The sequence below is a fragment of the Anolis carolinensis genome, chromosome 6 (genome assembly GCF_035594765.1).
Source record: "Anolis carolinensis isolate JA03-04 chromosome 6, rAnoCar3.1.pri, whole genome shotgun sequence".
Classification (NCBI taxonomy): domain Eukaryota; kingdom Metazoa; phylum Chordata; class Lepidosauria; order Squamata; family Dactyloidae; genus Anolis; species Anolis carolinensis.
In genome coordinates, this window is record NC_085846.1 from 94159224 (window position 1) to 94187061 (window position 27838).

At 37.4% G+C, this 27838-nt stretch overlaps 1 protein-coding gene across 4 annotated transcripts in view; it reads right to left on the bottom strand.

Moving 5' to 3' along the window:
• Positions 1-27838, bottom strand: part of cdk14 (cyclin dependent kinase 14) — a 281590-nt gene that overhangs the window by 225616 nt on the left and 28136 nt on the right. The window contains exon 3 of one of the 4 annotated variants that reach the window (XM_062957398.1): positions 14939-15105. The exons of the other annotated variants lie outside the window; for them this stretch is intronic. The gene's annotated coding sequence lies outside the window, so the exon portion shown is untranslated. The remainder of the gene's footprint in view (positions 1-14938; positions 15106-27838) is intronic. 4 annotated transcript variants of the gene reach the window in all.

Sequence of the window (27838 nt, forward strand, 5' to 3'; positions counted from 1 at the left end):
AGTAAAAACAAACACTCCCACAACTTCACACATTCCAGTCCACATTCCAGGCTTGGAAAATCAAGAAACAGCTCAATCCAGCACATATATCATACTTGGATTCTCGCCTATCTTTCCTTTAATTATACAGATATTGAAATCAAGCATCTGGGAAACATTAGGTTCGCCAGTGAAATTCTATGCTCAGCTTCTAGTGGGCATTGATATATCAGTTAAGAAAAACAGCATTTTCTTTACTTGGGGTTTTTCACTTTCATAGGAGTCCTGTGCCTCTAACCAGCAAATATAGAAGGCTGAATGTAATCAGGAAGCAAGCCTGTTACTATCATCCTAACACAGCACTCCTGGATTTTAATTTCCACACATGTATGAGCAGAATTTTCTCCACTGACATTCAATGGAAGAGTGTGCTGGTTGACAATGCTACTGTTACCCATCTAGAGTACCCTGTTAGAGCTTTACTTAATGATGCTTACATGTTTATTCTCTAGCTGGTCTGCAATTTAATGTTCAAATTTCAGCCTATGAGTTGTTAGAAAAATCTTATGATGTAGAGCGTCAACCATGCTGTATTAAATGTCTCAGAGCTCCTGTTGGCAGAAATTTAAGTTTTGCCCTGAAGGTTACTCACATCCTATAATGTCCATAGTTTTGTTGGGAAAGTGTAACACAATCTCCCCTCCAAGGTTCACCATTTTCTCAAAATTAATAGAACACACCAGACTACCATTTATTGCTTTTTAAAGATTGAATGTAAGTATTGAAGCAGACTTCCCAAATGCAGCAGTAAATAATTCAACATGCACTGAACTCAAATGTAAACCCAAACAAACATGAAATCTAGTATTTCCTGCTTAATAATTAATACATTGAGGTCATTCTAAGACAAGTGTGTGTGTGTTGCACCACTAAATTAAAAAGGGAAACTGCTTTTGTACACCAACTCAGACTACAAGTGTGCAAATAAGCCCACTCATAAGATCTAATAACATGAATGTTACAAACAGTCAGCATTTTAAAAATTCTGACAAATTCCATATACAACTATTCACATTTGAGGATAATGTCATACTTCCATCTTAGCACACAAATCGGGTGATCTTACACTTTGCCAAAGTAATTCAAAACTCATATTGGTCTAAACTTGATTTAATTTCCTATTTCTTTATCTCTCCCTACCAAAACAGGACAGGGACTTCTGTTCAAATAAATAACAAGTACAAAGATGATGAACACCATGAACTGGGCTTTCTAATCTGTGTGTACACAAACATAGGGTATGTTGTGTCTTAGATAAAGACCTTAAAATTGCATCTTTTCTCACACTTACAAAGGAGGTTTTCTTCATTCATCCTGATTCTATAAAATTATGCATGATTTTCTATTTTCTTATCAGTAGACTGCTCATTTATCCAGTCACCAAGGAACTACATGGTTCACTGCCCAGGAATGGAAGTTGGACATCTGAATTAAGAAGATCGAAAAAAATTGTAAGGCAGAAAATAGGCTGCATGGTTATTGTAAACATTAAAAGTGATTTGCAGCAGAGCTAATACAGCATTCCATAAGGAATGGCAATTTCACCTTGACTATCCATATCTAGCCATCAATTGAAATGAGAATCCTAAAAGGACAAGGCCAATATAAACATTATAAACACGACTGCAGTATTCTTCACCAAATATGTATGAAAAAATAGTTGTCCAAAAATGTGTGCATGTTCAGCAACCATAGCAGTAAATGTCGGTCTAAGTCAACTGATGAAACTCAGAAATGCATGCATGTGATTCATCAAAAGCTGTTCCGATTATGGAGAGTGACTGATTAATTACATAATTCTTTTATGAGAGGGGACATATGTCTATACATATTGCAGACAGGATTCCCAGGCACCGATATACAAAATGCCTACATATGTTCTTTCCATACCACCAAAAGACAATGATCATGTTGCTTTTTTAAAAGGTGTCAAATGCTGTATCTCACCAACAACCACAGAGTAGACATTGCATGTTTGAAGTAGCCAAACCAAAACAGAAATTCCACCAAAAAAGACAAAAAAACCTACAAGATGACCAAAATGAGACATGAGCACATCATCAACACAAGAGCCATCCATCTAATCAGTTTTTTGGAACAAGGTGCTGTTTCTCATAATCAGAAGGGAAATTGGAAGTTTGATTACAAACAAACTAGCATGAAACATGCTATCCACTGTATACATAAGATGTAAAGAGTTTAGAGATTCAGCTTTTTTTCGGTTCTAAAGCTAATTAAGTAATTAGAAGGGTGTCAAGAGCATTTTAAATGAGTGTTTTGGGCAGCATTTACTGAAATAGATAAAGCTAACTTATGCAGGTCCACAAAGGCTAGGCACAAATTTAAACAGATGTTTGCTTTCTCAAAGGGGGCTAAAACAGACCTTCAATTATTATGCTTACATATTCTCCAAACTTTATAGAAAGCTTTAAGTCTTTTTATAACACATTACAGAGTAACCAATCACTGCTAACCAGCAGAATGACCTATACACAAACAGTATCTATTACAGCAAGCTTCAAAGTATATATCCTCTTCAAAAATGTGGATAGCAAATAGAGACTTTGAACCCAAACCATCAAAATTCAATTAATTTGGAAGGCCATTTTGAACATCCTTGGGATTCAAACACAGAAAACTCAAAAGCTCAAACTGCAAAAATAAAAGGTTTGAAGCCAACACACTGATTCTTTTGAGCCCTGATCCCAACATGACACAGAGATTCTGGAAAAAAAATTCAAAAGCTTGGGTGTATTTATAGCCCTACAGCAGATAAAAGATGTTCAATGGCAACACAATACAAGAAAGGAATATACACCCCAGCAGTAGTTTTTATATTTAATATATGGAACATAAAGCAGGCCATTGGAGTTAGAGCCCAAAGGAGAATCATTAGACACTGCCCCTAAGTGTTTAAAAGTAAAGCGTGTTATGACTCCACAAGTAATAAGTGACTATATCTGATCAGTAAGCAATCTACACACCTAGTTTACTCATAGACAGTGTTAATTTTAAGTAAACAGTTAGTAAACCTATGGCTAATCATCAGAGGCAGGCAGCAACACAGCAAAAGTTTTAAAAAAATCCTAAGAGAGAATGTCAGCCTATTTTCTGCACAGACAGCAATGACAGAAGGTACTATTGTGAACTTTGAAGGAGCTATTCATGGTGCTGATCCCTATCCACAAAATAGCTTTAGCACTTTGGATGCCTCCTTCAAAAGATAGATTAAATGTTAAAGTCTGGAGTAAATTCTCCACCCCAATGATATGGATGTCTTTAAACACTGGGATTTTACAAGACTTCTTTCTAGATAGGAACTTCACTAGGAGTAACACTGCCCCAGTGTATCTTGTGCATTAACACTTCAAACCCCTTCTGATAGGGTTAAATCCCCTAGCAGCATGGTTTGGGAAATATTCTTTTTAAAATAACAACAACTAGGCTCCCTAGAATCCTGCATTCAATGAATCCACAAGCTTGAATTCCTGAGCAGCTGAGCTTGGAAAAATTAGCTTTCTGGACTACTATCCACAAAATAGCACACATGTACATCAGAGATTACAAAAGGAAGTTTTAGCAGCCAAGAAGACTAACTTGGAAGATGACTATTGTAGGACATTCAGTCCTCCCTTCACAAATAAAGTGATAAATCCCCACCTGGTAACACCACTAGAAAACCCAATAGGAAGAGACTGTGTTTGGGGAAAATACAATCTTGCTCAAATGTGTCATCTACCTAGGAAATGGGCAGCTAACAAGTTTAAATGCAGTATGACCCCTGTATCGACAATTTCATTTATCCAAATCCAACAAAGTATGTTCCCTCTAGTTTCTCCAATGCTACTCTCCAATGCTCTTATTGGGCCATAGGTTCTTTCAATAGGGTTCATTAGTATCTACAGTTATGCATATCTATGTGATGTTCAGGAACACATATATCAATTGCTTGCTACAGAAAACAGACAAGTGTGAGGCAGTGATTTCAAAATCCTACTTAAGATCAAAAATCATTTGGTGATTGTAGATCAAATTTCACATCTCAACTTAACCTATTTTTATAGAAATTGAGAGGATAGCATGGGATAAGGCGTTTTGAACACCATCTTCAGCTCCACAAAGGTAAAATGCAATACAAACATTAAATAATACACATTGTACATATTTTAAAAATAATCAGCAGTGTGAGACAGAATTAATAGTCAAATAGTAGCTGGTTTCTGACACAAGATAATCAGTCTGAGAAGCACTAAATATTTTTGACACAAACAGTGATAAATTAATAATCTCTTTTCCACTTCAAACCAGACACCTAACAAGCAGCAACAACAAAGCCACTTAACAAACCACAACAAACGAATTTCCAGGGCAACTGTCTTCAGCGGTTTCCTCTTTTATATCAAGAGAAGTTAAACAGTCTTTGGGGTTTTGTGAAGTGAGCATATATTGCTCCTAGAAGGATTCTGGGAAGACTACAAAACGTATTATGATACTATTTCATCACGAGACATATGCCTGCCTTTGAAAGAAACATGGCCATTCTACTGGACTGGGATACAAAGAGGCAAGGAAAAAGGTAGACCAGTCACTTGGTTGTGACTGGCTTGGTTGTGGTGTAAAGTGCCCCAATGTCAGTACAAACACACATTATTATCCATAATCTGAGGAAGTAGATGTAACTGATAAAAGCTTATGCTACCAACTTCATTCTCTCTCTATTATTGTATATACGTATGTCTGTATAAGTCTAGGTCAGTTTAAGTAGTGTACCTTAACTCCTACCAAAAAAGAACCATCCCCTTCTCTGTGTATAGTGGCTAAGGGCTTAGTCCACCCCAGGAGGTCCTATAAGAAGCACCAACCCTTCAACTATCTAGGTTTTTTCACTGCCTGGATGGGAAAATGGCATAAGTGGCTGCCACTTTGAGACATTGCTGGTGTTTACCCCTTGTTACATATTGACTCTTGACTAACTCACGGGTCATGTCAAAATCCAGAATTTTAGACCCAAAATCTGACTGCAGTTTATACAGGAGGTTAATTTATATACAAATACAGGCATTCTCCGAGTTACAAATGTCCAACTTACAAACAATTCATAGTTACTAAGAATGGGAATGAGACAACAGCAGGTGAGAGAAATCTACCCCAGAAGGGAAATTCAGTCCTGGAAGAGTTTTCATGGGGGAAATGTGTCTCCACTGAAGCTTCATCACCAATCCTTGTTTCTACAACAAGACATTTTTTTCAAAATCCAATGATCACAGGGACAGAAAGTGAGGTGAAATCTTCTGAACAGGGGTACAGACAGCAAAACAAACACTACATGAGTGTTAACCCTTCCCTATGCTATCCAAAGCGGTCTCTCTCTCTCTCTCTCTCTCTCTCTCTCTGTGGTTCCCAACCTTTAGCCCTCTAGTTGTTTTGGACTTCAGCTCCCAGAAATGCCAGCCATTTTACCAGCTGTTAGGAATTGTGGAAGCTGAAGTCCAAAACACCTGGAGGATCAAAGATTGGGAACCACTGTTCTATCTTTTTATCTAGCTATATTTATATCTCTATGGCTGGATTTATATTTTTAAAATGTAACTGTTCCGACTTACAAACAATTTCAACTTAAGAACAAATCTATAGAACCTATCTTGTTTGTAACTTGGGGACTGCCTGTGTATACAAGGTAATAGATGTTAAAACATCCTTTGCATACAAATTATTAACTACATGAGATCTATAACACTGTAAGTAAAAGGTAAAGGTTTCCCCTGATGTTAAGTCCAGTCATGTCTGACTCAGATATAGTAAAGGTAAAGGTTTTCCCCTGACATTAAGTCTAGTTGTGTCCAACTCTGGGGGTTGGTGCTCATCTCCATTTCTAAGCCAAAGAACCGGGGTTGTCCGTAGACACCTCCAAGGTCATGTGGCCGGCATGACTGCATGGAGCGCCATTATCTTCCTGCCTGAGTGGTACCTATTGATCTACTCACATTTGCATGTTTTCAAACTGCTAGGTTGGCAGAAGCTGGGGCTAACAGCAGGAGCTCACCCCGCTCCTCAGATTCGAACTGATGACCTTTTGGTCAGCAAGTTCAGAAGCTCAGTGGTTTAACCACTGCACCACTGGGGGCTCCGGTTGTACAGACATAGTTATGTCTGTTATCATATTACAACATTAAGGGAAAGTAACAAAAGTATATAACAAGCAGCTAACATCTCCTAACAGAATTACTTTGTTGGCAATATATTCCTAGAAGCAAAAAGTGCCTATATAAACTGCAAATATTACACAGGTACACTTTGCTCACCACTGTGCAGTAAGTTCTATGATGGCCATCATTTCCAGCTGGGTATCAAGCAGGTGCCGTAAGAGCAATCTCCACATGAAGACTGCATATGGCAGCAATTTAAAGGCTACACATTCCTGGCACCAGGGAAATTTTCTGTGACAAGAGCAGCTCGCTTTCAAGTATTGCATCTGTGCATGTAATTCACATTTTCCTCCCAGCGACCTCTACAGAAGAAGTGTATATACACGTATCAATCCCCTCAACACACCCTACCAGCACACAAGGCTAATACAAAGAGACCTTTCAGGATGTTCTCATTTATCCTAATTAAAGTTCTGGCAGGCCATTGTTTGTTACCACTGGCAAAAATTGCCCTCTGATTAGCTTTTAAAATAGAAATTGACAATTTAAGAATAAACTAGAACTCTAATAATCCTAAAACATAGTCATGCAGAGCATCATATCTTCTGATCATCACAGAAAGAATATACTTTTAGATAAATAGCACATTTGCACAAGACATAGTTGGTCATTTGGGCTTTGATGCAATATTGACTCTTGGATAAAATGTGTCACACTGAATGAATTTAGTGAATTATTAATTCACAAGACCCGGAGGTGGAGGAGAGAATGTTCTGACATGACTATTTTGTTTTACACCCTTAATAAACAAGAAGATGTTTTGTTAGAAATAACTCATACACTGGAATCTGACAGAGGGTAATATACTTCTCTACATCCTTCTATTAATGAAGTCATTCCAGAATCCAATATGTGGTCTATAATAGTGCATATGTATCTTGTCAAACCCTATCTTGGCTTTACAGAATATAATATTCCAGGGGAAGGCATGTCTCTTTGTCTGTCTGACTGACTGGCAATCAGAGCAGAGACATTCCTGTTAAAGGATGAGGAACTTCAGGACATTTTAAAGAAAATGTTATTCAATGTTCCTTTCTCCATTCAAAAGGTTCATGACTGGAAGCTTCTCTAATACATATAATCCTGATGCTCAGATTGTGTTGGAAGTGTCTCCTTTTTAAAAAGGAGGAAATCAATACAAAACATAAATAGATTTTCAGGGATCATTTTCGTTTTTGGTGTGTAGTAATTTGTAGACGGCAATGAAAATCATGGGGTGAAAATCGTGACACTTATTAATTCAATTGTAATCGGCTTAAATTGTAAATCAGGTATCCAAAAGTGTAGACTGGGTGTCTATTTAGACACACATCTGTTACCTAAAATTGCCTTGACTTACATCCAAGAAAAAGAATGGAAGTGAACAAAGAGGATGCTTCCTTTGAACCAAGAGCCATACCAGAAACATAGCTTGCATTTTATTATATCCTATCTTATCTGATTTGTCATCGATCCACTCCTTTGGGCTTCACGCAAATTTTCCATTTGCCAAAATGTTATTATAATTTGGCTTTAAAGGAACAAGTCTCATCAAGACTTTTCACACAGTTGGAAGATCAAATCAGTGGCAATTACTGTAAAATAAACAGTCCATCCTCCGCCTGCCCTCAATATTACCAGATGAGCTTACAAGTTAAGGTATTTAAATAAGAGGTTGAATCCTTCTTTCAAAGAGCTGATGCTTTCAAGTTCAATTTTAAAACACAAATGCTTATTGAAGTAGATTTAGAAAACAAATTGCAAGGAAATCTAAGATGTTTGCCCATAACCAGTCTCTCAGGTCATTTCCAAAAAAACAAACACATTTCTAAAAGGAAACAAACATCAATTCTCTGAAGGTCAAGAAAGGACAGCTGTTTATCTGTGTCATTAGGGTACCACAATCTATATTAGCTGCACTGAGTGCAGAAAATAAAGATGCAAGAAAGAATATCATAGCCCTCCTTTAATCTATTATATCTGTCAAGATTAAATAGGGCAGAAAGATCAATAGATAAATTGCACATGGTGGCAAGTAAAATGAATGTCGGCTTCGAAAATGGCACCATCATTTGCTCCACTGCTTATTTGTGAATTTGCTCAAGGTATGGCCGTCAAGAGGTTTTCCTAGTCTGCCTTCCAAAACATTACACATGAACTCAGAAGACCAAAAAGGGTCCCCGGTGGTCAGAGAACAAATTAGAAGGACAAAGAGCAAATGCACATTTTGACGACATAGAAGCTTTGGGAAATTCTTTCCAAATGTTAAGCCTGAGAACAATAGAATGGGAATTTAGTCTTAGAAGTGGACATATCCATATTGTCTGTTATTACTGAGGTCAGAGCAGCACTTGTAAAAAGACTCCATATTCAATATACACACACAAATAATCCCACTTGGTGTATACAAGCCTCCAGAAATCTGATGCTAACCTCTCTGTGTAGAAAGGATATACAACTCCCAATTGTTTTCTCTTAAGTCCAAACTAGTTACCCAGTGCCACCTGGAGTACCCCTTATTGAATCATAGCATCGTATAGTTGGAAGAGACCACAAGGGCCATCCAGTCCAAACTCCTGCCATGTACATCTCTTTCTACTAAAATGCAGAGTTAATCTGTTTTTCCAATGTTTTCATGGTTTTGAGAGGTTATCTTATAAACTACAACTCCTTGAATCTCTCAGGCAACAAAGCTATTGCTTATGTTTACCAGAAGTGTCTGGGAGCTATACTCTAAAGAAAGCAGCTTTTCCAAAATTGGGATTCTGCTAGCAACCTTATCAACCTCAGAATACTGTGTTCTGTTTCGTCAATAAGTACCATTAGGCTTCCGTGACTAACAAGCCAGTTTCTTTTGCTTCTTCCAGAAGGAAAGCAACAACAAATTCCTTCCACTATAATTGGCTAGCAAAGGAGTCCCTTCTTAGTACTGACCAATTTAATTTAATGATTGAATCTTCTTGGCAATGGTCGTGAATAGATTATCCACCCACTACCTTTTGTTACAAAGCTCTGTATTAGATAATTAATACACCAAATATACTTTTAAGGAAAGCAAACAAATCTTCAAACGAAAGCAAAACAGAAACCCATTTTGTATAACCTCAGAGTCTTGTCTACTTCTTAACATGGAGATGATTATTCCTTTCCTTACTGCTGCATTTTGATCAATATAACCCAGTGGAGCAAATTCAAGGCTTTAGGTGTATAAATCTGTTTATTTATTGATCTCACTGGAGTTCATAGGAGGAATGGGAACTTTTTGTAAGTAGGCCAGAAGGTAGCATGAAGGGCCATTACATCAATTCTCTACTCATGTATAATTGAATCCTATGAATATCATCCTCATATGACTTGAATGAGATATTCCTCAGACAGTAACATTACTTCTCCACTTAGGGCTCCCGACAGTGACATGTTTATTACGGTAGGTTTTTGGACACTGATACTACAGACCTGAGTAGACAAGGTTTATGGAAAGGCATGTCTATCTTTTAAAAGCAGCTCTAGGTCAGCTGTCCTAAAGATGCTGTTTCTGTTGCATGCAATATCTTGCACTCAACAGAGTTTCAAAGGAAGAACAGCTTCTCCTATCATTAATAAAAAATACAGTGACATTGACGTAGTTCATTTAGGCAATGTTCATAGAACAGATCACAGACTGCTATTCAGAACAGAGAAGAAGCTAGGAAGGTACTGAGATATTGTATCTTTCATTAATATGAAAGATGCCGGGTTGAAATTGATTAATTTACTGCACTTTGTCTATAATATCTGCATTAGCAGGAGGAAGAATTTGGGTTATGAATTAGAATTGGATTTTTATGGTTGCAATCTGGCAGCATTTCCAACTGTATGAAATTCAGATGGTCTTATCTACCATATCAACTTGTTGTATTTATATCATGGCATTGTATTCTGATACATATAGAGGTTGGCCCAGGCTCTTCTACAGTTTGGACCGAACAACTTGAGTCCATTGTATAAGCATGTAGCTTCAAGTCACCACCTGCTGATTTATGATTACCCCATAGATTTCATGGCATCTTCTCAGGCAAGGAAAATTCTCAGGGGTGGTTTGATATTTCCTTACTATGAAATATAGCCTGCAACATCTGGCATTCAGATGAAAAGAGATGAAAAGATGGAAGCCTTGCCTCTGTTTATGTACTGTCTGTCTTTGTCAATTGTATAACAGCATTGAATGTTTGCCATATATGTATTCTGTAATATGCTTTGAATCCCCTCGGGGAGATAAAGCGGAATATAAATAAAGTACCGTATATTATTATTAATTGACAGTACAGTTGACACTCCATAACCACAGATTCTATATCCATATATTCAACCAAGTACAGCTTGAAAATACAGGGTGTTTGAAAAAGAACTCCCTATTCACCATTTAATTTAAATGGTGAATAGAGAGTTCTTTTTCAAACACCCTGTATTTCACCCCCCAAAAAATAAAAAAATCCATTTTATATAAGAGGTACTATTTTCTACATATACAGTGGGATTTGAGCATCTATAGATTTCTGTAACCACGAAGGGACCTGGAAGCAAACCCCAGTGAATATCAATAGCGTGGTTAAAGAAAGAGGTGCAATTTCTCTTTCACAACAAACCTCCACCAACAAGACTGTGCTTTGCCAGATCTTAAAATCAGTTTGACCAGTTCTAGAATGGCAGCAGCCAAGTCAAGCAGGTCACATTCATAGAAAATCTCTTTAGAAACCTGAGACTAAATCCAATTGGAAGTTTCAAGCAGAACCACTGAATGAATGGACTTGTTATGTCACCTCTTATGTAACTCTCGTGGGTTAAATAGCTCTATTACAGTTGTCACTAGCAATTATATTTTTCCCCTGGTTATTTTATTTCTGTTTGCATTTTTCTTCTATTGTGCAATAAAAATAAAAAGGAAGTGCTCCTTAGTAATAATTCGTCAATGGCTGAAACTAAATATAGTATTTCAGCATTGGAGACTCACAAAACATAAACTGGCAAGAGAATGTTCCACTGACTGATTTAATGTATTCTGTTTCAAGTAAACCTTCAAAATTGGAAACAGTAGTTATGCTCCTCCCTGCCCTATATATATCTAGTGCATGAAGTAGAGAAAATGCTGAATCAGTAGTATGAACTTTTAAGCTCTAGTGAATTCATTTAGCATACTAACACACTTACAACAACAGTAATTGTTAGTGAGGATACAATGTTGCCTAACTGGCAAATAACCTGGGTTCAGAGGTGCTGCTCCTGACAAACAGAAAAAAATCTTTGACTTCACCCCCAACTTTTGCAAATGCCTTAGACCTCATGCTACAGCTGCTTTCCATTACACAGCTGGCTCACAGAACGATTTTCTACCCACTAAAATCCCAATGCATTATATTATCAGAAGCCACAATGCTGACATCAGCAAGGCAGAAAGAAAGTTTATACATTTTGCTTTGCCACAGTATTAAGGGGGCTCCCATGAGTTGTGGATGCAAATAATAAGTCAAATGCCGACTGTTATCACAACTGGAGATCAAGAGGAGTGATGGGGGAGCTCATGTGAGCCAAAGTTGCTTTGGGAAAGTAATGTTATCCGACATTCCTTTCACTCTGGCAGAGTACCAATCTGGAGAGTGTTCCTCACTTTTACGCCTAGGAAAGTTCTGGTCTTTGTATATACACGATATAGAATTACAACCTTGATTAAGAGAATGTGCAACCAAAAAGGGGACAGGGCTGGGGAAAATGCAAAGTGAAAAACAAGCCATTATGGTGAATAAATCTTGCCATGAAAAACCTATGATAGGGTTACTGCATGTCAAAGTCAACATGACAGAAAAAACAACAAGAAGTAGCACTACAGTCAGCCATTCATGTTTGTTAGGATTAGGAATACAACTGTCTAGGAATTTCTAGGCCTTCCTGTATTACTGTGATCAACATCTACTGGAAGCTGACCAACAACTTAAATGAGAAAACCTAAAGATTCCTAGAGAGGTGTTCTCTGTAGAAATCTCTAGGTACTCCTGAATGAGTGGAAGAAGTTGGTCAAAGAATCACACCGGAGGACTTTTGAGCAGGCATCCTCAAATTGCAGCCCTCCAGCTGTTTGGGCCTCATACTTCCTGAATTCCTGACCATTGAATAAGTTGGCTAGGGCTTCTGGGAGTTGGAGGCCAAAACAGCTGGAGGGTCACAGTTTGAGCTAGAGATTCCTAGAGATAACATTTTTAACCAAATTCTTGAAGAATCAAATGTGCAAAAGTCAAAACCGCGAATGTGTCGCAAAAACAGGACACCATGCAAGCAACTATTTATAGCATTTTCACTTGCATTTTTATAATGAAATCACTATCCAATTAGAAATATAATGTAAATATTGGTGAAAACAAGCTGAAAATAAAAAGTCCAAATTACCCAAAATGATGATAATATATTATTATTATTATTATTATTATTAGTAGTAGTAGTAGTAGTAGTAGTAATAGTAGAATATTAAAAGTTCAATCAATGCTTGGAGATTACAACTCCCAATCAGGCTGGAAACTACAGCAAAATAAAGTAATAATCCATTCAGTTCAAAAAATTAACACTGGCAAAATTATTGTGACTGACTTCTAAGGATACATCAGGAGAAGGAGATATAAAGAATCATGTTTTACAAGATTTTGAAAAAAAATATTACACTTGGAATGCTCTGGCAAAAGACAGCAGAAAAAAGCTACGTCTGTACCCTTGGTGAATAAGCAGCAGTCCAACCAGCAAAATTAGGATATCAATCCAGTTCAAGAAAAAGTCTTCACCGCAAAGTCAATTCTCTGGCATTTCATGTTTTATACTTACTGACCAAAATAGTTTTTGTCCAGCTCTGCTTTAACACACTGAAGTTAACCTTGTTAAACACATACATGCAGAGAGGACAATTGGTAGTTGGAGAAGAATACTGGAAGCTGGCACAACACATTCACAAGAACCAACTGTTTTCATTTCCGCAATTATGACCCCCTGCGGTTTTATTAGCTGATGCTTTCAAATTCTTTGCATGGAGAAAAGCTGAGAAGAACAATTATATATATATCAGCTCTGAATAGTCCTCAGGTTCCCATAAATGGCAAAGGATGCCAAGCACCACGGGAGCCTTCACACACAGTGTACTTCGGTGACGGAGAATATATTGGCACAATTGCTACAATTAAACAGATTCTCCTATATTTCACTAAACACATGGAACCCTACATCCCTCTCCTTTATATTTCCAAATGTCATGTAAATGGTTGGCGGAGCGAGGAATGGCAACTTAATCCAACAGCTTAATTTCATATTGTGCTTCCACAGAGGAGGACATTTATTAGCGTGTAATCAGCACCATTGAAAATGTCCATAAAAGCAGCAAGTGCCTGGTTTTGTGAATATGAGCAGGCAAACAAGATATTAATTCCATCCTATTAGACCTTTATGCCTTCATTTCCCATTGCACATTCATGTCAGAATACCCATCAATACATAAATCATATGCCCTCATGAAAAAAGTTATCACTGACACCAAACATATCCATGCCTACAGATTTATGTCTCTGTCTACTGAAGAAATCAGAGAATTGGAAAGTGGGGATAAACCACTATATGATTTATGAATCTGAGAATTAAAGTCACAATGATAACAAACTGGTTGAGGAACTCAGATATGCTTTCTCTTTTTGACTTCAACCAGTTACACCAAAGTAATCCTGCCCACCACACAAAACGAATCCTTTTTTTACCTGAATGTTTATAAACCACATTTCTAGATCTCAAAACAAATAGATGTATAATAAGATTATCAGAAAATATTACAGTTTCTACAAGGAGGGAGATTGCAACATTCAAACACTTTCCCTTTTGGCAATATAATTTATTTATTTAATGTTATCTTATTTATTTATTTATCTGTATGCTGCCATCCTCCCAGAATTGGACTCAAGGCAGTTCTCAGAGACAGTCAATAAAAAAGTTCACAATAAAGTTTGAAATGCATTTGGGTTGTTTTAATTTGTATTGTTTCACATTTGTTGTTAGCTGCCATAAAACCTCCCTTGCTTACAGATTAAAACTGTGCCAAAAACATCTATGAAAGCTGGCTTTAAAAAATCAGGGAAGGGGCCAGGCTAGCCTGCCATGGGAGAGAATTCTGGCAACTGGGAGCAGCCACTGAGAAGGCCCTCCCTTGAGTCCTCACCAAGCTAGCCTTTGATTATGGTGGCACCAAGAGTAAGCCTTCCTCGGAAGAGTTCTGCCATGTTCAAATGGAAGAATATGGTATTTCAAATACTATGGAGCTAAGACATGTAGGTCTTTATAGGTCATGTCTAGCATTTTGAATTGTGCCACTTTGTTCTTGTCCACTTTGAAGAAGATTTAACATGGAAGTTATATATTCCCTACGGCTGTACTTTTTGTGTGTGTGTGTCAAGAGCGACTTGAGAAACTGCAAGTTGCTTCTGGTGTGTGGGAATTGGCTGTCTGCAAGGATGTTGACCAGGGGACACCCAGATGTTTGCTATTTATACCATCCTTGTGGGGGACTTCTCTTACATCCCTGCATGGGGAGGTGGAGCTGACTGAGGGAGCTCATCCGTGCTCTCCCCGGATTCAAACCAGCAACCTTCAGGTCAGCAACCTCAACTTTAAGTCAGCAGCCCTGCCGGCACAAGGGTTTAACCCATTACATCACTTACTGCAGTCAAGAGAGAACTGTGTCACACAATTTCCTATATTTGGAATAGTTCTGCTCAAGTCCAGTGGAGGCCACTGTAGATTTAGAAGTTTGGTCAAAAGACTTTTTTGGCAGTTATAATGTAGCTGAGGTTTTTCAATTTCATGATCAATTTTGGTCCTCTCATTCCTAAGAAAAAGAGAAAGAGAATAGGAAAGGGAAAGAGGGAGAAGAAAGAAAGAAGATACAGAGTAAGAACATTCATGTAGAGTTAATGTCAGGTAGAAAAATGCTGTATCAGATAGGAATGTATTCCATGTGCCTCCAGTTTATGGGAAAATACAGTTCTTATGGACATGTGTTCACAGCACAATCCACTGAAGGGTTAAGAAAGTAGAGATGTGATCCTAGAGGGACACCTGAGTTATTTCCTCCCTGGAAGGAAGAATGGGAGTGGCTTGTATGTGCGCTTCCTCTTTGCTCGTGTTTATTCAACCATGAACTACTAAACCAGGTCAGAGGCTGTGATATAAAAATCACTGTTAACTGTGATCAGGACTCTGCGGTGTTTTTTGGATCAGAACTAACTGCTTGCCTATGAGACATCTATCCCATTGTGCAGCTGGAGGAGGATGCGAGAAGATCGATTCATGTGTCTACCTAGCAGGGGTGTTGTGTGTGTTTACTCTCCGCTCTCCACCCCCGCGACAGTTAAGCCATGATTATCTATTTTAAATAAGTCAGCAATTACAGTACTAATAATGTGATACTACAGATATTGATGTTATTTCATTCATATAACTGGCTGAATGCCATTTATAGGTCTCACCTATGTTAAACAGCAGTGGATGATGTGTTTTCAAGTGACATTGCCATGCCCATGTTCACAAATAGAGTTTAAAATCAGCCACATAATTCTAGTATAGTGAAAGTAGAAGGTCAAACTGAAGTGTGTTACAATAATATATATAAAGATTTCAGATGCCAAGTCACCACAAAATTAAATAATGCATTTTATAGAAATTTCCAAATGGCACTTTTCTACTTGTCTCTTTAATTATTTTGCGATGCCTTGAATTTGCTGTTCAGAAAGTTTTTCCCTTCAGAGTTCTGCTGCCAAGTTACATTATGTCAGAGAAATCTCAGAAGTCCCTTGTCACATTTTGCCATTCAGCCGCATAGCATTTGAGCATCTTAATAAAAGATGCACATTCTAAATTCTATGCATCTCTCCCTCAAGACAAAGAAATGGATATTTCAATAAGACAGAGAATGCTTTCATTAGTTCCCATATAAAGGAAAATAACTTCATGTGTATTTACTGCACATTTCCCTCTTTCTTCACCCAAATTACTTTACTCCATGTCATAAATTTGCAACGTAACAAATCCCTGAACACTTCTTTTAAAGTTGCCTTCTATAGCATGATTCCAAATGACCTTCCACCTTCTCTACTAGGGACTTTCCTTAGTATATGCAGGAGAACTTTTTATTTTGATTTTTTAACTACACATCAGTCATTTTCAGTTCAACATGATGATTCTTGGACCATGCAACTTGTAAAGGAAGCACACACGGAGCCTGGTGGGACATACATAGAGGGCGAGAGTGATATCAACCTTGAAAACTGGAGGAGAAGAGATGCAGTGAGGAGGAAACCTGGTGAAGGGAATTCATGTGTGAATGAGTGATTGCAAGAGGCAAAGAGTCTAAGGGAGGGGAAAAGAGGGAGAAAGAACGTTTCTACTTCCTGTTTCTACTACTAATAAACTAAAGAGACTTCTTTGTGAGGTCTGAGATATGATTGGTTTAAGTTATAAAATCACAGTATGATTCTAACTTCTTGTCTCTAGCTATAGTTTAACTCAGAGTTTCTCAAACCTATTTGGCCTACTGCCCCCCTTTTAAGAAAAAAAAGATTATTCAGTGCCCCATGGAGATCTACCCTCTTGAAGTGAACATAGAGAAAGAAGCTATGATAAATTTGCATTCTTTTATATATCTGTATTTCTATCTACATATTACAAGATGGTAAAGAAAGATATTGTTGTAAGTAAGACACCTTGAAGCTTGACACACTAAAAGTATTTATTAAGATAGTAACATTCACATTACACACAGAAAATTAAGATAACAAATGATAATGCTAAAATAAAAATTGCAAATAACATTACAATAAGCAAAAATGGGAAGGATGAACCTGGGTAAACTGCTATCAATTTACATTGATACCTTGACCCAAGTGTTTGTTTTGTGACTGAGCTCTTAACTCAAAACACTCTTTTCCCGGAGTGAATTGAAATGCACTGAAATGTTATTAATCTGTTCCAGCCCACCAAACCCCCTCCCCATTTTTTTTGTTACGTGTTTTTAAGCTTTATAAATAACAAATAATGTATAAATTCACATTCACATGGAACAATAAAAAAGAAAGATCAACTTTAAAATGGTAGAAACACAAAGTTGTGGCAAGAAAGCACATTTGAGGCAACAAAATGTGTGCTGCTGAATGTAACAGCAAGGCAAAACTTTCTATCAGCAGCATGACTGAAGATTATTAAACACTTCTTGCACTATGGTTAACTGCTTGTCACACAATTCAGAAACAATCTAAATTAAATTTCATATATGTCTCCTATTGTGAAGAATTCATCACAAGCATATATTCCTGCCAATGAATGCTGAACCTCCTGACAATACGTGACACACTCGCCTGCCAGTACTTGCTTGCTGAGATGGCAGACTTGGCCACTGGCTGTTATAACTTGCATTTTGTGCATTTATTTGGAAAATTAATTAATTAATTTGGCTTTAACTCTGTGTTACACAGGAAATGAAACATGTACAAATGGCTTTTCAAAATTTTCTTTTTTCTTTTATGTTTCCACCAACCACCTATTTTTATTCAACACTTCCTCCCCGCAATTGCAGCCCAGGCTACTACTGCCCCCCTGGATTGTTCCAGCACTCGCCATTTTGAGAAGCACTGGTTTAAATAAACCAGTTTCCAAAGTTCCTATGCCACAAGGTACTATAATTAGTTTTAAATTGGAAATGGAAACTTAAAATTAGTTGAGTAGCAAAAAGACACAGAATGTCAATAATATATAATGTTATATGAAGCCATTTCCTTTCTCGGGAAAAAGGAGAAGACTTGGTTTACAAAAGAGGACTATCACTGGTTAATAATCATGACAGTGATATATCACATCAGTATCAGATGTTCTGCTATACCAATTGCTTGAGCGCAATATCTGCTATTGCCCTTGTGAGCTTCCCATAGGCAATAAGTTGGCCATTGTGAAAAACAAGATGCCGGTCCCTTCTCATATACAGGCTTGTATCTTTTTCAAATGCACGTCTAACTTCACGAGTTTCTGCTAAATACAAAGAAGTTCTTTAACATTTCACATTTTTACAGGAACCCTTAAGAACCTTAAGGTTATCTCCTTTGCTCTATGTCATCGACTTATCTAGAGGATCTTAGTGAATTATCACTCAATTGAGAGAAGTACATATTTCACACTTGCTATTTATTGCAATTACTTTGTTCCAAGAAAATGCTCTCCAGGTGGCTTGCAGTCAATACTATAAAAGCACAATTTGAAGAATAAAACACATTTTAAAAATACATGGGTGTCATTGTAACCTCTTAAGCATGATTTATAACAGACAGCCTCTTAAAATAGCCTACTGTGAAACATTTCAGAATATAGCATTGCAAAGACAATATGTGAACTGTTAGAAGGCTTTGAAAAAGAGGACCAAATCTGTCCTATTAGGCTTCAAGGATTCACTCATGCGAGAGTTCCACAAAATTTTCATAGAAGGAGAAGCAAATATTTCATTCTTCCATTCCACAACCTAAAATACAGGTTGAGCATTTATTTATCTGGAATTCCAAAATCCAAAATAATCAAAAATTTATAATTGGCTATATGGGTGGCTGAGATCATTACACCTGTGTTTTCTAATAGCTCAATGTACACAAACTTTGTTTCAAGCACAAAATTATTACCAGTAATAGGATGTTTCAAAATGCCAGACCCAGTTTCAAGCATGATGGCAACATGTTATAATCACATTGTTACAAAATGGTTTAATGAGTTATTGAATTTTAGTAACCATTCTGAGCCAGAAACCAATCTAAAAACTAACTCTGCAAATGGAGAACATCTCATTTGGCTTTATGTTGCGGGATCACCATCTTGTAAATGACTGAGGCTAGGGGCTGATTGTGCGCTGGGAGAGGAGGCATCTCACAGTAATAATTTGAAACTCTATGTCTCATCCATTGAAGTGGTAAGAATTTCATTTATGGGTGATTTGTTGTTGCAAAGATATAGCAATTTCAAATCAGAGCCATCTTTTTGAAACACACTGTATTGTATAAACTTGCCTACAGGTATAAATAAATTCCATGTCTAGACTTGATTTCCATCTCCAAGATAACTCATTATGTACATATGTACAAATACAGGTATTCCAGATTTTAAAAAAAACAACCCTCAAAACAGCTCTGATTTTAAGCATTTTGGATCAGGGAAACTTGACCTGTATTAAACTTTTTTAATGAACAAACAAGCGGGTTTCTTGCAGAGAAGCGAACAGAATCCACAAGCTCTGATGCTCTTACATTGTCCAGATGGAGTAACTTGTCATTCCTTTTCCTCCCCCCACTGGCAATTCAGTTTTTTAAACTGTATTCCCAGTGGTTTTGGATGTGTTTTAGTAGGAACTATAAAGACAACCAACAGGCCAGAGAAATAATTCATAATTGGCTATAAAGGCTTTTCTGGAGGCTGTGGCAGGCTGAGTCAAATGCCAGCTCCAGATTGGTTCTCACAACATCACAACAATCTATGAACCAATGTTTTGTGGTTTGTTAAGCAATTCTCTGATGAGGCACCATACTGCTCATACTAAGTCAGGACTGTCATGGAACAGTGACATTCAAACCTAGTGAATGCATGCACACTGATTTGCGTTTTACAAGACACAAAATGCTATACAGTTGAATCCAAGCAGAAGAAGATTCTTTTACCAGAAAGAAACGTTAATAATAATAACAATAATTTTATGTTTTACCCGCCTCTTCTTGTGGCTCGAGGCAGGTTACAACATAGCTAAAAATATATAATCATTCTACAAATACACATATTAAAATGTATTTCCACAAAATACATATATTAAAATACACAGAACAGTAATTAAAATATAGTGGACACAAGATACAAGTTTAAAATTCATGATTGAAACTGTCTGGGTAGCCCTGCCAAAAGAGATAGGTCTTCACTTATGTCTTAAACTCCAATAGCTGATTTAGCTGTTGGACCTCTACCACCAGGTCGTTGCACAGTTGTGGACCAGCCGAATAAAAAGTCCTTTGGGTGGTGGTTGCCAGTCAGGTTCTGGCAAGCTGGAGCAGATGCTCCCCAAAGGACCTCAGTATTCGGGGTGGATTGTACAGGAGAAGGTGATCCTATGAGTAACCTGGACTCAAACCATGTAGGGCTTTAAAGGTCAAAACCAACACTTTGTATTTTGCCCAAAAAATAATTGGCAGCCAACTGAGTGACTTCAGGATAGGTGTAATATGTTCGTTCTTGGATGTCCCTGTAACCAATCTGGCTGCCATCTTTTTAACCATCTGGAGTTTCCGAACTTGGCACAAAGGTAGGCCAACGTAAAATGCATTGCAGAAGTCCAACCTTGAGGTTACCAGTGTGTGAACTACCATCTTCAAGTCCTCCAAATCTAAGAAGGGGTGCAGCTGGCGTATCAGCCGAAGCTGATAGTAAGCACTCCTGACCGTTGCATCTACCTAGGCTGACATTTGGACAGATTCAGGAGCTGCGAACACAGACTTTCAGGGGGAGTATAACCCCATCCAGAACTGCTACCCCACCGCTGCCCACTTTCACTTGGTCACAGTGCTGGCACAGTACCCAGCTGGGAGGGCCTGAACCCAGGTTGGCCCACTATCATCCCCCACCTAAATTTCAGTGAAGCTTTTAAACAAAAACTAGTCCAATAGTTTACCATTCTTGGCATATCTTGGCATTCTTACGCAACATCCAGTACAATTCACACTACTTAGTTTTACTGCAATTTGCCAGTTTAGGTCAGCCAAGAATTCCAAGCAGAACCTATAAAATACAATACATAGTACACACAGCATTAAAATAAGAACAACACATCACAACTGGAATCATTCCACTGAAACCTCAGTAAAATGTGAAAAAAAATAATGCTCACTGAAACTGTAGAGATCTCAAATACAACTGGTACACAAGCTTGATAAATGTCTTTAGGAAATCAGCAGTGCAATCCTATCCCATGACTGCTAGCTTAAAATCACAGAAAGCCTCATTTCCAGCGAGGACCTATCTTGTCATCTAAATCTCCAAAGTTATGCTGGGCCAAAACACTGCTGGTGCTAAGCATTTAAACTATACTTTGCCAGAAGTTAACTGGAAGCCGGCCCAACTATTTTGAGCATACCTCAGAGATCCCTATGGCTTACTCTCACTAACACACACACACACATTCTTGGACTAGTCTTGATTTTCAGGCTGTCTTACAGCAGCTGGAAGCTACCAAGGCATGTGAACAATGGCCAGATCACTTTTCTCTAAGAACAGCTACAGCCAATCCATCGGCCGAATTTGATAGGAAACACTCATGGCTACAAATGCTTATCAGACTGAACATGCATTCCTTTAATCTGATCCACTTCTCAGGGTCTCAAGATTGAATACACTAGCAACTACATCAGTTTCAAATGTAAGTTACAATTCTAAGCTGCATCAGACTAACTGAACACAAGGCTTTAAGTGCATTTGGGTTTGCTCATGTTCTTACTCCAAACCAAGGAGATTTCTTTTACTAGAAGAATCAGAGCAACATGAATACACTACATATACCATTATTTAGAATATACAGCTTTGTGTCAAGAGCATATTCCATTAACAAGGGATGATCTTTCCACAGCACTTTACAAACATGTAACAGGAATAAATTCTTTCAAAACACTCTTGACAAGTGCTCCAGAAGGCTTTGTTTAAAACTGGTCTTTGCCAAACTAATGCAAATGTATATGAAAACAAAAACATCAATTAATCAAACAGAGCAAGGCTGCTGCAGCTGCAAAAGTCTTTTTTTTGTACATATAATATTTAAGTCCACAATTTTGAAACAATGACTGATATCTATTGTTCATCCAGGACTTGCCTCTTGTCTCACGCACGTTAGCACCATCTATCTGTAAAAAATTTATATACACAGATTTCTCAACTGATAACATGCAGATCTTTATAGCTCCTCTTTAAAGCTTAATGGAATGTCCATGCATGTTTAATTATATTTTATATAAAAGCAGGCAGAAAAAAATTCTAACCTAAGCTTGCCCTTAATGCTCTGCAAAATACCTAACATTGAGTTTCAAGGAACCCTATTCAATATTTCTCACCAAAAATTGGAAACAGAATGCTTTTAATCCGCTAGAATTACTGCAGAATTACCTGCAATCTTTCAAGTTACAGTAGTCTCACTTATCCAACATAAATGGGCTAGCAGAATGTTAGATAAGCGAAAATGTTGGATAATAAGGAGGGATTAAGGAAAAGCCTATTAAACATTAAATCACGTTATGATTTTACAGATTAAGCACCAAAACATCATGTTATACAACAAGTTTGCCACTTATTGGGGAGCATTTGTGTTGTTGTTGGGTGTGTTGGCCTGCTCTGCGTTGCTGCCTAAAGAAATATATGTGGAGGCAGGAGGCAGACTGCGTTGGATAATACAGAATGTTGGATAAGTGAAGGTTGGATAAGCAAGACTCTACTGTAATTCCATGCCAGTTTATTCTTGAGTTGGTCAGGGCTTCTGGGAGTTGAAGTCCAAAATAACTGGAGAACCAAAGGCTGGACACCATTGCCTACTGTATTTTTGATATAGTTGCTGGTGTTAATTGCTGTCAAGTCAACTTTGAGTAACAAAGAGGGGCCTGCAGATCATTCTATTGCCAGAAACCCAACCCATGCTTTGCAAATTAAGGGTTTGTGACTTCCATGACTGAGTCATATTTCCTTCTGTTTTCTCCCTTCTCGAGTTATTATGGTCTTTTCCAGTGAGTCATGTCTTCTCATGATAAGGCCAAAGTATGACAGTCTCAGTTTAGTTATCTTGGTTTCTGGGAGAGTTCAGACCTGATATGCACTAGGACCCATTTATTTGTCCACAATATACATAGAACTCTTCTTGAGCATCACATTTAAAATAAGTTATTTTCCTGACATTTTTTTCCCCATAGCATCAATTGTATCAAAAATACAATAGATTTCTGTTTCAGAGACTGGAAATCACACTGTATAAAATATATTTTCAATAGCAGGATAAACAAGACACTGAAGCAAGTTGAGAAAGTGACTAATCACAGTCTGATCCTCCTACATAGACCGGGTATTTCCTTTGTCTAGGCAAATGGAAATAGGCTGCCTAACCCAATTATACATCTAAATGATTAGGAAGATCTGTGGAACATTCATTCACAGCAGCAAATGGAAGATCAATAGCAAGCTCTGGGACAAACAAACAAGGGGGACGTAATCAGGTCTTATCTTTTGATGAGGAAACTCGCTGTTTTGCAATTCAAGGCTTATTAGGTTCAGGGAAATAGGGCTGTAATGGCTACATGAAAGGCACATCCCCATGATAAGAAGAGACCCTGCTCATTTTAACATTTTGTATGACTTTGCGCAATTAGAACGCCCACCCAGCTGATTATGCTAAATGCTGGGAAATGATGATAGAAATACATTTGAAACAAGTTGTCCAGAAACTAATGTCAGCTACAGGATTGACAACAACAAATGTAGCATAAATATTTACATGCGTACACTGTACATATAGATGTGTATTTTTACCTGTGATCTATTATTATTGTTATTGCTTTTTACTATGTATACACTACATCACTAGAAAACAAAAAATATTTTTGCAAACCCTTTAATCTCTGGCTGCAACAGGAGTAGGTCTGCTCGAATGCCAAACTCTAGCTTTGAAAAAAGGTTTATCGTAAAGAAAGTTTCAAGTATTATTGCATTATTTCAAGTAATAGTAAATAATATTAATTGCAAGAGGGAATTGAAATAGCAGATACTCTGAAACTGAATAATAAAACTTAATAGGAATAGATACCTAGAATATATATTAGAAAACAGTTTTTAACCACCAAAAAATCCCGTTACTGCCCTTCTTACATTATTTTGTAACATTATTATTAATGGCTGCATATACATGGAGAGCCAGCACAGTATAATGGTTTGGGTATTGGACTAGGATCTTGGGAGACCAGGATTCGAATCCCGCGAAGCCATGGATTTCTGCCTTGGGCAAGTCACACACTCTCAGCCTCAGAGGAAGGTAAAGGTAAAGGCAAAGCCCAACCTGAACAAACATTGACCAAAACCCCAGCAATGCACCAATTAAGATCAGCAAAGGTCAGAAACAGCTTGAAGGCATATAACAAAAGCCCAGAATCAAATAATTTATTAATTACTTATACAACCCATTACCTCCAAGCTCTGACATTGCTAACTAAGATTTGAGCAAACTGCTGTTTTACTTCCTAGTGCATTAGGCAGCTTAATATTCAATTAGAAATCCTCAATCTTTTTAGATCCAAATACACAAATATTTAAATGGCTTATCTTTCCAGGGATTCCCACTTACATTAGCTAAATGGTTCTTAATGTAATTCTTCATACCGGTATTAAAAGCAATCCACTCAAACTTTCTCATTGTTCACTTTGTAACTGGATATTTCAAACTGAAATCAATTCAGAGAGTGGCTATTGCATTTGAGCAAATGGCAGAAAAGTATTATCCGCATTCACAGCAACTTTGAATATCTAGAGCCAAACTTTATTTTAAAAGGCTTCTCTGAATTGTTATGTCAAGATCTTGTTTGGGCCAGAGCTTGTATTGTTTCCATTTTGGGGGAAGATGATGCTCCAAAAATTTTCATCCCAATCTGAGGCAAACGTAATGCCAAACAGATGCAGAGTACAATATTCAGAATATACTCCCAACAAGCAAAAGTAATTCTTGATTTATAAACATACATTTGATTTGTGTATTTATAGAATCTTTGCAATGTTTATGTGTTTTAACTATGCTAACCCACCTCAAGCCACGAAAAGAGGCAGGTAATAAATACAATTTATTATTATTGTATGACACAGCAAACAAGATAGATATGCTGGATTTATTATTATTATTATTATTATTATTATTATTATTATTATTATTGATATACAAAAAGATTAGTACACAGCAAACAAGATCACTATGCTGGCTTTTGTATTGGATCACACGTTGGACACTTCCCAAGTGTCTAGGACTATGTGATGTATCGACGGATAATGCATGCAGATCTGAGTAGGGTGGCCTTTTGCAGCTGACATATGATAATTTTGTCAGTGTCGATTGTTTTCAAGTGCTGGCTAAGGTCTTTAGGCACTGCACCCAGTGTACCGATCACTACTGGGTCCACCTTTACTGGCTTGTGCCAGAGTCTTTGCAGTTCGATCTTTAAAGCCTCAATTCGTGTAAGCTTTTCCAGTGACTTCTTGTCAATCCTGCTCTCGCCTGGGGTTGCAACATCGGCGATCCATACTTTGGTTTTTTCCATGATCGTGAGGTTATTATTATTATTATTATTATTATTACTACTACTACTACTACTACTACTATTAATTGTTCCTCCCTGGGAAGGAGTACTATGCAACTAAGGCCTTATCTATATTGCCATATAATCCAGTTTCTGATCCCAGATTATATGCTTTGAACTGAACGATATGGCAGTGTAGACTCATATAATCCAGTACAAAGAAGATATTATATGGCAATGTAGATCCAGATTAAGATGAGGCATATGAGAAGAACCAGGTTCCCTTCCCTTCCCTCCCTTCTTTTCTTCCTTCCTTCGTTTCCTGGAGATCTATTTTAACTTTTCCCTATCCTGAAGTGTTTCAAGGGAATTCCTGGCACTTTCAAGTACTTTTTATCCCAACTCCCCAAATCAGATTAAATTACATTAAAATCTTCGTAACCAGAGAGCGTATATTCACAAAACCATCTCCAGAAGTTTCAATACAGACTCAGTAGAGGAATTAGCAAATTCCAAGATGCCATTCAGTTATATCCACAGTATCACGCAACCACAATCCCGTCGGGAAGGTATCTCTCACAGATAGTGCAACCCACTATTTCCTGAAATGAAATGTACCTCTGTGCCATCCCAGAAGTAATATAGATAGCTGCCACCAAGCAACCTAGTGGCAGTTCCCAAGGCAGCAGATGCAACTTATTTCAAGGAAGGGCAATGCTAGCATTAATGCTAGCAAGAAAATGGTCCTAATGCTTAACTAGTGAATTATTGCTAAAGCACTTTGACTATAACTCCTGAATATTAAAACGGGCTCAGTGGAAATGAGTGAAGTCAATTTCTTAAATGTTGTTTGAGTCTAGATGTTTCTTTCTGGATAAAGCATATATCGGGGCATTCAGAAGAACTAGCTTGAACCTAGAAATAAATCTGTCACAAGCCCTTGCTTCAATATATAGTTATAGGTGTGTTGCCAAAGTGTTATAAGATTTTAATGTTTTCCACAGTAATAAATTCTGCAACTACACGTCGTATACATGAAATTAACTATTGGAGAAATAATCTATCCATAGTGCCAAGCCAGCTTTATCACACATTTGCGTGAAATTAAGTATAAAGCAATGGATAACACAGGACTAGAATGGAAGAAATTGCCCTTTCCCCTCACATTCAATCTCAACACCCAAATCAGAAATTGCATTTACTTAAAACAAGGTTTAAAATAAAAGGACGAAGGAGGCACAAGAAGACAGAAACTTATCACCACATTAAAACTTTAGCACCTGGTACTGACTGCTACTGAAGCTCTGAAAGCCTTTCAAAGCACTACTTTATATGCCAGCTGATGAAATTAAATTCAAAAATTAGATTAAATCGTGGTTCAGAAAGGAGCAAACACAGATAATTGGATCAGGCTGACTTAAGAGACTACAGAAAGTCTCACAACAAAAAAACCAAGGGCAAGATTTTTGCATTTCTCCTGAAGGGCAAACAGAAAATCCAAATAGCATTCCAAACAGCATTTCAAACTATATATTTTCCCCTGATGAGTAAAAAGTAATTATAACATTCTCAATATTTTCTTTAAAATGTTCTCAATCATGCCCACAATGATTCTAGACTCTTTGGTGGATCTTGCTCTTGGATATCTTGGATGACATTATTCAGAACTATTGTTAGTACTTCTTCTGCTTCAATTTAAAGGTCTTTTGTTTACAGCTTTAGTCTGTCATAACCTCAAGTTGTGACTGAACCCCACATATCTGATCATGCTTGTTAGTAATTATCCCATTCTAATAAAACATATGCCTCAGTACTTGACCTTCTCTCATATCTTCATGCCATGTCTTCTTCTAACTATAGTTAAGAAAATATTCATCAACATATATTCCTCAGAATATTCATCTGAAAATAAATTAATCCAAGTCGAGTATTCATTATCCGAAATGCTGGGGACCTGGTGTCTTTTGGAATTCAGTCTTCTTTCAGATTTTGAATACTTAAGATATATGTAAAATTGAAATATAATGGAAATGGGACCCAGCATGAATTTCACTGATATCTCATACAGAACAGTAGTTTTCAACCTGTGGGTCCCCAGATGTGTTGACCTTCAACTCCCAGAAATCCTAACAGCTGGTAAACTGGCTGGGATTTCTGGGAATTGTAGATCAAAACACTTAGGGGCCCACAGGTTGAGAACCACTGATATAGAACCTTATTTTAAAGGTAATTTTCTACAATATT